Source organism: Neofelis nebulosa, chromosome 3 (assembly GCF_028018385.1).
Source record: "Neofelis nebulosa isolate mNeoNeb1 chromosome 3, mNeoNeb1.pri, whole genome shotgun sequence".
Classification (NCBI taxonomy): domain Eukaryota; kingdom Metazoa; phylum Chordata; class Mammalia; order Carnivora; family Felidae; genus Neofelis; species Neofelis nebulosa.
In genome coordinates this window covers 24,745,308-24,761,694 of record NC_080784.1, presented here as the reverse complement: position 1 = coordinate 24,761,694, position 16,387 = coordinate 24,745,308, and the positions used below count along the sequence as shown (strand labels likewise).

Genomic DNA, 16,387 nt, shown 5'->3' with positions numbered 1-16,387 from the left:
TTGAATATTTATTGAAAATTTTACCTACAGATCCAGAAATTACTTTGACTTCTTTCCTTTTAGAAATAAAAGGATACCAGTAAGAACAGAAAATACTGTAGGAATTTTAAAAGGCTCTAAGTAGTTTTCTATATCTTCCTAAATCCTTTGAAGAGATTTATTTGACATTTATTTAGTAGTTATTTATAAATTCATTTTGAAAGCTATTTCATTGCCTATTAAAAATTTGAAACTATTAGACTATTCAGTGTATAAGTTATTAGAAGTTGTGTGATTTCAAAGCATCTACCACACTATGTTTATACTCTATACTTCATAGACTATCTCTAAATATTTGTTGATTATCCAGATATGTTATTTGAAGAACAATCTTGAAAGAAATTTCACGATGCATTTGAATTATAAGGTAGTTGTTAATTTTTTTTAATCCATCCATGTATGTAATCAAGAACATCAAAAAAGAGCTTCCATATGTTATTACTACACTATCAAAGAATGATTCCTGGGTCACAAAACACATCTTAACAAATTTAAAAGAACAGATTGTATACCGTGATATCAGCAAAATGGCAGTATAGGAATTTCTGGTATCCATCCTCTCCCAGAAACATTAATTTGAACAACTATCCATGCACCAAAAAAATACCCTTACAAGAGCTACAGGTTACAGGCAAGTGATTAAAGTTCCTAGGTGAAGCATAGAAATTAGAAAATGTACACTGAAAAGAGTAGGAAACCTAGACTCACATCCCTGCCATTGTCCCTCCCTCAACCCTGGGCCACTCGGCATGAAGAGAAACATTCTCCACTGGAGAGAAGAGTGAAATGAGTGCCCAAATTCACCATGGACCCCAGTGCTGGCCTGATTCATCACCAGGCCAACTCCTGTAGTCTCTAATATTGTAGTGTATTAATCCTAACTGTAGTATAAAGGTTAAATGACAAAAGTATTAAAAATAACTACAGCTTCAATAGTTTGTTAATGGATACACAGTATAAAAAGAGATAAGTTGTAACATCAAAAGCATAACATATGGGGGGAGAGTACAAAGGTAGAATATTTGTATGTGATCTAAGTTATCAGCTTAAAATAGACTGTTATATCTCTAAGATGTTTTATGTAAACCCATGATAATCACAAAGCAAAAGCTTATGCTCAATTCACAAAAGATAAAGAAATTAAAGTACATAACTAAAAAACAAATCATGACTTCACAAGGAAAGATAGTAACAAGAGAAAGGAAAATGGAACTACAAAAGAGCAAGAAAACAAGTAATAAGATGGCAGTAGTTACTACTTCTCTATCAATAATTGCTTTAAACACAAGTGGATTAAATTCTCCAATCAAAAGGCACAGAGTGGATAAACAGCTTGAAAAATCAAGACCTAACTGTATGCTGCCTACAACGGACTCACTTAAGCTTTGAGGATGCACAGGCTCAAAGTGAAGTGATGGGAAAAGTTATCTCATGCAAAAAGAAACCACAAGAAAGCAGAATAGCAATACTTACATCAGACAAAACAAAATTTAAGTAAAGACTACAACAAGAGAAAAAAAAGGTCATTATATAAGACAAAGGGGCCAATTCATCAAAAAGATATAACAATCATTAATATATATGCATGCAACAACAGAGCACCTACTTAAGAAAATAACAACAGATCTGAAGGGAGAAATAGGCAATAATGTAATAATAGCAAGGAACTTGAATATCTTTCAACAACAGATAGACTATCCAGACAGAAAATCAGTAAGGACACACTGAACTTGAATTATACTTTAGACCAAAAAGACATAATAGAGGAATTTAAAAATGTTTAGAACTAAATGTAAATGAAAACATCAAAATTTATGGGATGCAGCAAAAGTATTCTTAGATGGAAATTTATAGCAGTGAATGTATATATTAGAAAAAAAAGCATATCTAAAATCAGTAATCTAAACTTCTACCTCTGGAAACTAAAAAAAAGGAGATAAAAATCCAAAGCAAACAGAAGAAAAGGAGTCATAAGAGTGAAATCAATGAAACTGAAAATAGGAAATCCAAAGAGAAAATCAAAAAAGGTAAAAAGTAGTTCTTTGAAAAGTTCGACAGGACAACCAATAAAAAGTAGAGAAGAGACAACTTTATTAATAAAAGAAATGGGATAGGGGATATCACCATAGATCACATAGGCTTTAAAAGGATAATTAAGGAATACCATGAACAACTCTAGGCCCACAAATTTGATAACCTAGATAAAATAAACCAATTCCTTGAAAAACACAATTTACCAAAACTCACACAAGAAAAAATAGACAATCTGAATAGGTCTCCATCTATCAAGAACTTGGGTTAGCAATTAATAATCTTCCCAAACAGAAAGCCTCTAGGCCCAGAAGCGTTTGGTCATGAATTCTACCAAACATTATAAAAACAAAAACAAAACAAAACAAAACACACAACATACTGATTCTCTGCAGTCTCTTTCACAATAAAGAAGCAGAAGAAATACATACCAACTCTTTTTATGAGGCCAGTATTACACCAATACCAAAATCAGGCAAAGGGATTATAAGGAAATTGTACACCAATATCCCTTGAGAACATAGATGCAAAAGTCCTCAACAAAATATTAGAAAATTAAATCTATCAATATATATAAAAAAAAAAAAATAGTACACCATGACCAAGTGGAACTTATCTCAAGTATGCAAAGCTGAGTGAACATTTGAAAAACAATGTAATCCACCAACAGCCTAACAAAGAAATAGCACATGATGCTACCAATAGATTCTTTTCTCTTTCTTTCTTTCTTTCTTTCTTTCTTTCTTTCTTTCTTTCTTTCTTTCTTTCTTTTCTTTCTTTCTCTTTCTTTCTTTCTTTCTTTCTTTCTTTCTTTCTTTCTTTCTTTCTTTCTTTCTTTCTTTCTTTCTTTTTCTTTCCTTCCTTCCTTCCTTCCTACCTACCTACCTACCTACCTACCTACCTAGATATAGATATATCTATAAAACTCTCAGTAAACTAGGATTAGAGGGAACTTCCTCAACTCCAAGAATATCTACAAAAAACCTATAGCTATCATCACACTTAATGGTGAGAAATTTGAAGTTTTCTCAGTAAGATCAGGAACAAGGCTAGAATGTTCCTCCTTACCAGTTCTTTCCAACATTGTACTAGAAGTCTTTGCTAAAAATCAATAAATAACAGGAAATGAAATGTGTACACTGGGAAAGAAGATGTAAAATTTCTTTGTTCACAGATAACATGACTGTCTACATAGAAAATCTGAAAGGTTCAACCAAAAAAACCCCTGGAACTAATAAGTGATTACAGAGATGCTGAGGGATATAAAATTAAGATACAAGAGTCAATTTTTTTCCAATATGTTGATAACGAACAAATGGAATTTGAAGTTAAAAACATAATGTCATTACATTCGCATCATGAAAAATAAAATGCATAAGTATAAATCTAACAAAATGCTTACAAGATCTAATGAGAAAAAGTATAAAAATCTGATGAATAAAATCAAAGAAAAACTAAATAAATGGAGAACTATTCCGTATCCACAGACGGGAAGACTCAATGAAATCAAGATGTTGGGGCACCTGGGTGGCAATTAAGTGTCCGACTTCCGCTCAGGTCATGGTCTCACAGTTCGTGAGTTCCAGCCCCACTTTGGGCTCTGTGCTGACAGCTCAGAGCCTGGAGTCTGCTTTGGATTCTGTGTTTTCCTCTCTCTCTGCCCCTCCCCCACTCACTCTTTGTTTCTCTCTCTCAGAAGCAAATAAACATTAAAAAAAAAAAAAACAAGATGTCAATTCTTCCCGACTTGATTATAAATTCAATACAATTCTAATCAAAATCCTAGCAAGTTATTTGATGGATGTTGACAAAATGATTCTAAAGTTTACATGGAGAGGCAAAAGTCCCAGAATAATCAAATACTGAAAGAGAAGAACAAAGATCGAAGACTGATGTTACCTGACTTCCAGACTTATTTTACAGCTGTAATAATGAAGACAGTGTGGTACTCGCTACAGAATAGGCAAGGAGATCAATGGAACAGAATAGAGAGCCCAGGAATAGTATCATAAATACAGTTAACTGGTATTTCACAATGAAACTAAGGCAATACAAAGGAGCAAAGATAGTCTCGAAAACAAATGGTGCTGGAGTGGCTGTACATGCACATGGAAAAAATAAATTAATCTAGACACACACCTTGTACCCTTCACAAAAGTAACCCTACTGGATGATAAACTTTAATGTAAAAAACAAAACTGTGAAACTAAAAAAAAAAAAAAAAAAAAGCTTAGATGACCTTCAATACAGGATACCTTTTTAGCTACAATACCAAAGATATCCATGAAACAAATAATTGATAGGCTGGACTTCATTAAAATTATAAACAATTCTCTGTGAAAGACACTATAAAGAGAATAAGAAGACCAGTCAATAGGAGTAAATATTTCCAAAATATTTCTGATAAAGGATGGTTATCCAAAATATATAAAGAACTCCTAAATCTCAACAATAAGGAAACAAATAACCTGATTGAAAAACAGGCCAAAGATCTTTACAGACATCTCACCACAGAAAATATACAGATAGCAAATGAAAATATGCTCCATTTCATATGTGGTGGTCAATCATAATTCCAACAAGTTCATCTTTAATAAAACCTAACTTTATATAGTAATGAAGTTTCCTTCTCCTTATTGTAAACATGATATTTACAACTAAATTTACTAAACAACAAAAATGCTTTTGGTATATGAATCATCCCACTGACTACATGGACTTAACCAGTTGATCCAAAGTGTCCCTGGTCAAAGAGATGATTATTGGTCTCTTCTTAAAAGCCTCTTACCGAATAAATTTGTTTAATAAATAAAAAATAACATCCAATGTCCTTGTCATCTATGTTTTAGAGCCTCTCCCTGAATAGTCCCTGACCACCTCCTCACCTTCTCATTCCATCCCTCTCCTCACCAACTTCTCTGTAGCCATTTCCTCCTGCTGCTTCTTGAACATATCGAGCAATGTTTTGTTCTTTTGTCTGGAAAGTTTTGTCCTCAAATAGCTCATATGTTACTTTTTTCAAAAAAATTCTATTTATTTATTTATTTGTTTATTTATTTATTTAGTAACTCTACACCCAACTTGGAATTCAAACTCACAACCCCAAGGTCAAGTGTTGGATGCTCCACCAACTGAGCTAGGCAGGTGCCCCTCTCATACTTCACTCTTAAATCTTAACCAAATAGGTCTACATCTATGAAGTCTTCTCTATCCATTTTAAAACATTTCTGTCCTGTATCTCTCTTTTCTCCCAACCTAACATTAATTCTTTGTAGCACTATTAACCAGCATTATATTGCTTGTTTACTGTCTATCTCTCCTACTAGAATGTTACTCCATGAGAGAAATCAGTCTATTTTATTCATTATCCTCAGTGCCTGGAATTGGATCTACTCCATGGAAGATGTTCAACTGTTATATATTACAGGGAGTGAATGAATACGGTGATATGCCTGAGAAAGTGTTGCCATCATTCATAGTTAGGGATTAAGTTAACCATATATAAACGTCATGGTTAAAGATATATGAGTGACTTCTTTCTCTCAGTAATATCCCTTGAAAAATGGATAACTATTTTTCTACTAAGCAGTATTTTCACTATAGTATATAAATATTGTTTAAACATTATTTTCTTAAAAACTACTTCAAAATCAGGGTTTTCTCTCACAAATGATGAAGAAATTTGGTTCTGCCACTCTATACTCAATGCATTATTACTTTCAATTATAAAATGTTTCCATTTTTCACAGAATTTATATGGAAACCTGAAAATTCTTAAGTGATACAAATAAAATTCATTAGTCATATAAAAATTAAGAACATTTTATATTAATATCAGCACACTAATTTCCTTATTCACAAATACCTTATTAAATAATTTTTTCATGTTTGTTTTTGAAAAGTGGGGGAGGGGCAGAGAGAGAGGAAGACACAGTATCTGAAGAGGCTCCACGCTCTGAGCTGTCAGCACAGGGCCCAATACGGGACAGAAACCCACAAACTGTGAGATCATGACCTGAGCCAAAGTCTGATGCTTAACTGACTCAGCCACCCAGGTGCCCCAAACAATTTTAAAGCTATTTATTTATTTATTTGTTTGTTTGTTTGTTTTCTTTTTCCTTTATAAAAAAAGATCCCAATATCAAGAGAGTAAAGGGGAGAGCAAGGAGCACACTCCTTGATGTACAGAAATGGGGGGCAGGGGAAGGATAAGCTTCGAAAGGAGGGAGGGGAATGTCATTAAGGCAGCAAAATATTCTCTGTAAAACGATGCAGGAGTTGCTTCCACAGCCTCAGAGATGAAGGCTTCATCAGAGACGAAGGCTAAGATGGCCATCACAGTTGGGGGGCTCTCCACTCAAGCGTTCGAAGGAAGAGAAAAGTGACGGACTTCTTCTCTGGGTACAGCCGCAGCCACTCACTGCTTGCTCTGGGTTTACCTTCTGCCAGTTTTAGGTAAAGGTGCTGCAGGGATTCACTCGTGTGGGTTCAAAGTCAGCATCTCCAGCAGCAGCTGTGCTCCAGACTCCTCTATCTCAGGTACCACTGACTGCACTGGGCTGGGCCCTCTGAGGAAAAGGCTCCTCCAGGCAGAGACACATTTCGGGGCCGTCACACTCGGGGGGCACCCGACCAGGTCAAAGATCTTGCCTAACTGGTGAGCTTCAGAGTTTCCACAGGAGAGAGCCTTGCGAGGAAACACCTCTGCGAAGATACAGCCAATGCTCCACATGGCCACGGGTGTTGCATGCGTAGACTGCAAAGAACGTCTGGAGAATGGCGCCAGAGGGTAACAACCACAGGTATCACTGCCATCTGATAGCTGTAGATTCTGGCCGGGCCAAAGTCAGCCAACTTGACTGTCCCACCATTTGTCACCAGAATGCTCTCTGGCTTCAGATCTCAGTGAATGGTACAGTTGGCATGAAGGAAAGCTAGGCCTCTTAGAACTGGCGCATCATTTCCTTGATAGTCTCCACTGGCAAGCCTGGTGGGGGTGCCTTGTCCAGATACGGCCTTTGGTCTTGGTCTACACACTCAAACACCAGGGTCACTTTGGTCTCTCAGGCAGTTCGGGCCATGGCACAAAGGTCCATCAGGTGGACAACACTGGGATGTTCAAAAGCTTCCAGCTGCCTCAGTAAGGCCACCTCATGAACTGTGCTGATGGGAAGGCCCCCGCCAGCACCTCTTCCATTAGGAACTCTCACACTCTTGAGGGCCACAAAGTGGCCACTGTGGGGACCATGGGCCTTGTGTCCATAGGTAGCAACACCGATCTCAGCCACTGGCTCATACTGGGGAGTAGCCATTCTCAGATCAGAAGAGACCCTCACTCCTGGCCGGGAGCTGCCGGGGACAGCCCATTATCGGGGCACTGGAGCCAGATCCTGCTGTGCCATACACTCAAGCTCTGTCCACTGAGGCTGGGCATATGTGCCCGGCCACAGACACAGTCTACAGGCTAGAGCGGCCCCCTCACCACCACCCTCACCATGGGACCAGCTGCCAAAGAGGCACGCACAAACTCCGATGTTAAAGCTACTAAATTTGCATTTGTGTCTTTTATTTTCATAACTCAGTACTTCATTTACTGAATTACATTTCTTACTTATAAGACAAAGTTTTTTCTGGTGGGTTAAAGAAATATCTACAAAACATCACAACAAATAAACAGGTATTAAAATAAACATTTTTTTTTAGATTTAATGCAAACAATGTAATTGACAGGTTGTAATTTGTTCAGATTACCCTTTTTCCTTGAAAATACTTTGAAACCATATCATGTATGAATATATTGCAAAGAAATACCCTCTTCAGAAAGATAAAAATTTCTAGGGGCCCCCGGGCAGCTCAGTCGGTTAAGCATCTAACTTTGGCTCTGACTTCAGCTCAGGTCAAGAACTCGCAGTTCACCAGTTCAAGTCCTGCATGGGGCTCTGTGCTGACAGCTCAGAGCCTGGAGCCTGCTTCGGATTCTGTGTCCCCCTCTCTCTCTGCCTGTCCCCCACTCATACTCTGTCTCTCTCTGTCTCTCAAAACTAAATGAAACATTATTTTTTTTCTAAAGATAAAAATTTCTATAATGCTTTATACCCTTTTGGCAGCCAGTCCTTGTCATTTCAATAGACAGCATAGCCTTCAGTGAAACACGTGTGGAGGAGGGAATTCTGTTATCTGCACAGGCCCTAATGCCTGGTCATCTGTTTAAATATGCAGTGACATTTCCAATGTAATTAAATTTCTAATTGTACATCCAAACTTTGTTTATGCATTGGCATGTGTAATAAATTATGATTTATAATTGTTAAAAGCCATTAATTTGAGATCTGTAGGGCAAGTCTTCAGCATCTTGACTGTACCTTAAGACGCATTTCTTTTAGAAATTATTTGAAAACATATTAATGGAATGTAAATTTAAATATTATAAAATTGATACTGTTGGAGGACAAAATTGAATCAAATATATTCATGCTGGGCTGGTTTTATATTTCCTTTAAAATCCAGTTATTTGTACCAAGAATAATTAAAATAATAAATGCACATGTATAAAATGAGAGTTTCTAATTATGCGGTGTTTTGGGAGGACATTTCCAATTATACAGTAAAAAGGATAAAAAACATTTTTAATTACTATTGAGAATTGGACACAGTTGAAAGTTGAGCTTGAACTATTAAGGCATGTTTAAAGTACATCTAAAAATGAAAAGACAGTTTTTCTAAATTAACAACTTTTAACCTTTTTAGTGCCATAGTTTATGGTATTGACAGAATGCTATTATATGAAAATCTGGATTTACAAGATATTTTGGGTAATCCATATCTATAGTGAGTAGCATTGTAATTTACTAATGCTCCAGTAAAGCCATACCCATTTTTAAGAGCTGACATAATCTGATGGGCTGTGGCATTATTCTAATTAATCACTCCCTATACAGTGTGAGTTATTAAATATTTTAGGTATCACTCATACCTGTGTTTTATTTAAATATGGATATCTATTGCATGTATTGATATATTATGCAAATTAAAATGAATTATATAATGTATAGAAATTCTATTTTAAATATTATGGATTAGACAGACGTAACTTTTTTGAAACAATGAACAAGCTAACAAAGCAATACTTCCAAAAAATATTCATTAAACAATTAGCAGAGCATTCATTAAAGTAAAAGGCATTCACCTAATCTACCACCCAAAACCCAGGTACTTGAATTCATAGCAGCAAACCTTGGGTATTACCATTAAACTAATTTACCTTATACATTCTCAGCCTCAACATGGTGGTCCAAAAGAGTAATTAGATAAGCCCATATTTCTTTTAATGACTAAGTAACTAAACTACTTCTTATAAACTGGATCTTACTTCTCAACCAAGACTTTAATAACAACTGGATACGATAATTGATATAAATTGTTATAAATTTTCTGAAGATCAACTTTTAAATGGAGACAGTAAGAGAAAAAAATGAGAACTTATTTTAGCTACCAATTATACTAGTTTTATTTTATTAAAAATATCTGCAAAGATGTTTTTGGAAGAATGAAAACTTTGAAAAATTAAATTTGCAGCAGTAGTAAAAAAAAGCCCGCAAGATATAAACAAGACAACTGGAAAGGGAATAGCACACTAAACCCTATCTTTTCTTCCATACAGTGTAGCTTTCAAAAGAAATTGTGAAACTGCACAATTAATAGACATCTTACAATTTAAAATGAACATATTTTACTTAATCACACATTTATTTTCAATCTATAATCAAATTATAAAGTTGGAACTTTAAAAAAAATAACATGTTCTACTCCTAACAGATATTAAATATCTTAAATGTGGTATTTCTTAAAAACTCACAAATGCTGTACTTCATTTAGAGGTTTTAGTATTTATTATTAAGAGTGGAATAGAAAAAATACAAACTACATGCTAAGATTAAAACTATTATTTTTGTTTCCCATTTTGTTAACACTAACCAATACATGACCCCAGAAATAGGATGATGAGAGATAATTTACAATTTTGCTCCATCAGGAACATTTCTAATAACAATTCATTTGTTTTACAGTAGTTATTTTGATTGAAGGGCTAATATATTTGGAATTTTTTTTAGCACACTACGGGCTTTGTTATTGCTAGCATAATTAAATTGTGGATTTAGTGAATTATATTATATACAAAAGTACACCTCCTTACCAGTGGGAGTAATTTGCCCTACAGAAATCTGTTATAATATTTAAATGAAATTGTTAATCAGGGACTATTTACAGCTGCACCTGCTCTTATTTGTAGCATGAAACTGTGTAATCATTGCCAGTTCTTCCAGATCCAGGCAGAAGATAACCATTACTATGACAGAAATATAATTAAAGAGAATCCCCATCTGCTGTATTATCCTGGCTTTGTTAAAGACTGAGCAACATGGGTGCAGAAGGCACCAAGGAGGAGAACAAAGGGGACAGACAAGGTGTTTCCGAGAATACCGCCCATTTCCTACTCAGAAAACTAAAGGAATTATTCCCAAAAGTTCAGTGACAAACTGATAAAGAATAAAGTTAGAAAAAAGTTTAATAACCCAGACAATGGTGAAGGCTCTGCACTGAAACTGAAGCTCCTAAAATAAAATCTTTTTCTTCAGTGATGAATGAACCTATGTGATTGAATATACAATACTTGGGTGAGTCACTCAGTATTTGTTGAATGAATGATCTAGATCTGAAAATACACAAGAAATAAGCACGTGCATAATTGTTGCATTTTAAATACAATGGTAGAGTGTCTTAGTCAAAAATATCTAAAAATCTTCATAAATACATTTACGTGACAGAGTCTGTGTCAGCTAATGGATGACCAAACGAGTGGTGAAAGGAACACACACACACACACACACACACACACACACACACACACAGAAACACACAGAAACACAAAAAGAAAATCCAATTTGGACAAGTGGAAAGATTGCTTAATTCCTATGTTTAGTAATCCAATTTACATCATTGAGGAAGATAAGCCAGTTCTAAACAGAACCAAAATATTTATACATTGATAAGCACAAGTTCCTCTCAGAAAGGATGAGTTAATCTTAAATATCGTAGTATGAATAACATCACCTAAAAAGAGAATATTTGACTCCTATAGTGAAATAGTCTTATAAATAAAGAGCAGATATAAGCATAAGATTTATACTGACTAAATTTATATATACCATTCTTAAAAACCATGTCCATATGAACGAAGCACAAAATAGCCAATTGTGGACAAATCAAAATGTGGCTGTGAATAATTTTTATTGTAATATTAGAGGTAAAATTAGAATTTCAAGTTAATGTAAGAAAACAAAGCAAAAATGTTATCCTAGGACAATACTTTTAAAATTGTTTTGTGAGAAGACAAAGCACTAATTTAGCTTCTATATATATGATCTTGGGCTTTGTCAAATTTTATTTAGTTTGCTAAATTTCCATAATTCATATATAAAATGCTATTAAAATATTTCACCCATACTTTTATCATTTTTTGAAAATTTTATTTTAAGATCTCTTAAAAATATCAACAATATATCCTATTATTCTTACTCAACAATTTCTTATGACAAAAGTATAATTAGGAACAATGAAATCCTGGCTGCATCTGTCCACTGATTTTTTTTTAATACTTAAATTACATATTTAAATGATGTTATAGCAGAATGATTTTTATGAGTTTCAAAAACTTAAATCATTAAAATTAATGATATATCCTAGAATAAAATCATGGATGGGAAATGACCAAATGAGCTGGGAGGAGGGACGCATCATTATAGATAGTCCCTAGAAAGCATCTATGAAAAAAACTGATTTACAAGTAATGTATCTGCCAAGAAACCATAGATATGACTAGGACTACTGTCAAGGAAGTTTATTTTACACACCCAGCCACGTATAGTAACTGTAGTAACTGTAACTGTCTAGGAACTGTATAGGAACTACGTATCCATAGTAACTGTATAGGAACATTATTTTAATTTATGCTTTCTAATATTAAAATATCATCATCATACACATTCACTATATTTTTCAGTCATGTTTTCATCTGATCTTTACCAAATGTGTTTAGAGCATATATTAATAAAGTGGAAAAAATATATGTTGCTATCTAATACAGGGGTTTTGAATACAGGGTTTGTTTCATACCTTCCTTGAAAAAAAAAAAAAAAAAAAAAAAAAAAAAACACCTGAATTCTTTTGTTGTCGTGTTTAGAGTTAGTAAATATGGCAAGTGGTTCATTCCCTTTCCCTAATGGGAAGTCATCTGGGAAATGAAGTCTTCAATGTTCTGATTTCACTGGGTGGGATTTCTCAGATGCAGAAACAAATAATAATTCTCAACCCTGATAGAAAGGATATTTGCTGTAATTGCTTTTCACCCAGGAGTAACCATAGATTATTTAAAATATTCCCAGAGCTACTTGTAAAACTTTAAAGGAGGGCAATTAAGTTGGAATTGTAGCTCCAACACTGATTTTCTCTGTTTATACAATTCAGACACAGTACAATGGATTATAAACTATTAAGGAGACCCAGATATTATGGTAAATGTTACCTAGACTAAGTATATTGTTGTGGTAAAGGTTACCTAGACGGAATACATTGCTAGTTCCATGTTACATGTACAAATATATATATACTTCAAATTCTAATTTGAACAATGATTGAAATACCCCCACTGACTGAATATTCCAATATGTTAAAACACCTGCAATAATTTCATTCTTTAATAATTTCACTTTCATTATAAGAGATTAATATTTTACTATTCTGGGGTTTATATACTATCACTGTGTAGGAAGATAAGTGAGGTGTTGCCTAAATATTTGTAAAAGCAGCGGGTGAGGCAAGTGATTAACAACTAAGAGAATGAGCAGCAAACACTAAACACTATCCTAAATAATAACTTGTAAATAATATGCTTAAGGAAGTTGTCTATGATAGCCGTGTATGGCTACAGGTAAGCAGTTCTTAACTTGGAGAATCATATGAAAGCTTTGCTCCACCCATATCTTCAGAGGACATAAACACATATATGCAGAGTTTTACTTCCATTTCCAGAGGGTTCAAGACTCTTTCCCAAAGTATCAATTAAAATATCAACACTACGCAAAGCCAGGCTACACAACCTGTTGTGAGGTTCTTCATCTAATCTCAGTCAGACTGAGTGTAACACATGACATTATTTCACATCTCACTAAGAAAGTAAAGCTGCAGACAATTCATTTCTGACACAATGCCTTCTTATTACTTTGAATGTTTTTATACCTGTTGAAAGGGCACTTTAAAGCATATATATATATATATATATATATATATATATATATATATATATATTGTTTTACTGTCAAATCACAGTGTTATTTTTGAAGATACTTTAAATTGCAATTAATTTCCATTCACATAGCACCATTAACACACATCATGCAGCTGAACAGTTATGATCAACCTAGCACATCAGCAGGCAAATGCAACTATATTGTGACTGTTGCCTGGCTGACAGCAAATTATATGTCATTGACCACAAAGCATAGAACAAATCCACAGATAATATTTGGAGAAAGCATGCCATAAAAATAATGAAATATGATACGTAGTAAAAACACTGGGCAGAGGGTAAAAAAATCCTTAGTGCACATTAAGTGCAGTGCAGGCAAAAGAGAACCTTCCAGCAACAATGACCTTGGTTCCAAGGGCAAGCCTATCTCAATGGACCTATATAACTGAAAAGTTTATTATACAATGATATAAATTAACCTTTTTTTTCTGTTCTTACAAAAGTGCTCTTTGAAATGCTGATTGTCTTTTAATACAGGGAGAGAATCTATTGATCTGGAATATTTGCATATTCAAATTCTTCTTAGGATTAATTCTAATCGCATATTAATTATAACACTCTGGAGTTTACTTGAGTCATTGTCCATTTAAATTGTCAGGAATCAGTCCTTCAGGACTTGGATCACCCTGAAATCTTAATGAATATAGGTATTTGGGTCTTCAGAATGGAAAATCTGATTCTAGAATTCAACAAGTAGGTAGGTGAAGATTTGCCAACCTCCAGTTTTCCCAGATAGATTCTGATTTCCATGGGGACAGGGCCTGTGAATTTTTGTTCACCCTGAACACCCCAGCATTTAGTAGAGTGTCAGGCTCAATAAATTTTAGTTGAATAAGCCTTATCACCATTTCAATATAGAGTTTCTTACAGTCATGGTTACTTAAGAGAAATATCTCTAACTGATTCTTATAAATTTTTCTCTTTGCAAATTCTCATTGAAGAAGACTGGTAGGTTAGTGATATACTTGCTTAATACCTTCCAGAAAAAAAATGGGATTTCTCTCCAAAGTTCATCCCAAATTTAGATTCAACATGCAACATTTAATGTAAAGAGAAGAAAAAAATGATTAAAAAAATCACCTTACAAAAGAGCCTCTTTATACACATTGACATGAATCAGGACAAGGAATAAAAGAGAAAGAATTTTCAGTGCTTTGGAAAATAAAACACTTGTCTTGCCTGGAAAAAAAAAAAGAAGAAAGAAAGAAAGTGGCTAACGTCAACAGAAAGTTGATGTCCACAGATGGTTTCAGTAAAGGAGATGGTCTGTCACTGGTCAAATAGTTTCAGTGTTCAAATAAGGTAACAGTAGAAGACTAGAGATTTTTTCAATGAGGTAGTTATGATATGTTATGTTGTTATTAAAGAGTATCTATAACAGTTTTATTAAGAGCTTTTTTCACAGAGCAATAACCTAGAACAATAAAGTTAGGAAACAAACCTTTAAATATACAATTATCACAACTACGAAAATAGTAGAAGAAATAGAAAATGCACATGGCAAAAGGATCACTAGCAATATTTCCAAGAATGTATTTTATGCCAAGAAGCAGCAAGTAAGATGAAATGTAACATGACGTTTCTTGTGGCCGAATAAAGTAGGATGAAACCTGGATGTCATCCCAAGGTGATTAAATACATACAATGTGGCACCAACATTGGATGCCATCTTATGCAGGGATCAGATTTAGTGATCTTAATTTATTTATTTTTTTTAATTTTTAACATTTATTTATTTTTGAGCCAGAGAGAGACAGAGCATGAATGGGGGAGGGGCAGAGAGAGAGGGAGACACAGAATCCAAAACAGGCTCCAGGCTCCGAGCTGTCAGCACAGAGCCCGACGCGGGGCTCGAACTCACTGACCACGAGATCATGACCTGAGCCGAAGTCGGACGCTCAACCAACTGAGCCACCCAGGCACCCCGTGATCTTAATTTTTATATAGAAACATGGGTAGATGTTTTGATTATAGTTTAAGAATCAAAGTTAGAAAGAGCCTGAAATCTACATACCACAGTAACATTTACACAAATTAACACACACACACACACACACACACACATACACGGCATAATTCCTATATGTGTAGTGTGTGGTTTATGTATGGTATGTATAGGCCTCCGTAAACCATGAGGACACAAGTAGCAAAAGGCCTAGCTGCCGAAGACATGAGCCCAGGTAATAAAGGGAGACCTCCCTGCATTTACTTGTGCAAGAGCCCGAGATTAAATGGATTCCAGGTAGTGTGGCCTCTCCCTTGCCAAAAAGAAAAATGGAAAAGTAAACACTCATCATGGAGGAACCAACCATAGCCAAGGTGTCTCCACGATTCGCTCTCTGGGTAGTGTAGGCACACATCTGGTTTGTGATTGGTTGAGATGGCACCATGTTCTCACCAATGAAAGTTGAGGCATTTCTTAGAGAAAAAAGAAAAAGTCTGGAGAAGGAAACAGGGGAGGAAAAAAGGAGTGTCAGGTCTCCCATACTATAATTTACTAAATATAGTTTTCAAAGATGCATTCATATCTGAGGACATCAATATTTTGGCATGGTTACCTACAAAGGTAATGAGAATGGGAGGGGTGCAGAAATGATGGGAACATACAATAAAACAAAACAAAGGCCCGGGTGCCTGGGTGGCTCAGTTGGTTGAGCGTGGGACTTCAGCTAAGGTCATGATATCACAGTTCCTGAGTTCAGGCCCCGCATCAGGCTCTGTGCTGACAGCTCGGAGTCTGGAGCCTGTTTCAGATTCTGCATCTCCCCCTCTCTCTACCCCTTGCCCCCCACCCCCCTCCACACACGCACACACATTCTCTCTTTCCTCTCTCTCTCTCTCTCTCTCTCTCTCAATCTCTCAAAAACAAACATTAAAAAAAAAAACAAAGAAAAAGAAAAAAAAAAAAAAGGCATTACCAGATCAATATTAAGAAAATAGACCATGAACAGG

At 35.0% G+C, this 16,387-nt stretch overlaps 1 protein-coding gene and 1 pseudogene across 3 annotated transcripts in view; both read right to left on the bottom strand.

Moving 5' to 3' along the window:
* Positions 1–16,387, bottom strand: part of SGCZ (sarcoglycan zeta) — a 762,749-nt gene that overhangs the window by 586,748 nt on the left and 159,614 nt on the right. The gene's annotated exons all lie outside the window — the stretch shown is intronic.
* Positions 6,273–7,570, bottom strand: LOC131506466 (cyclin-dependent kinase 4-like; annotated as a pseudogene).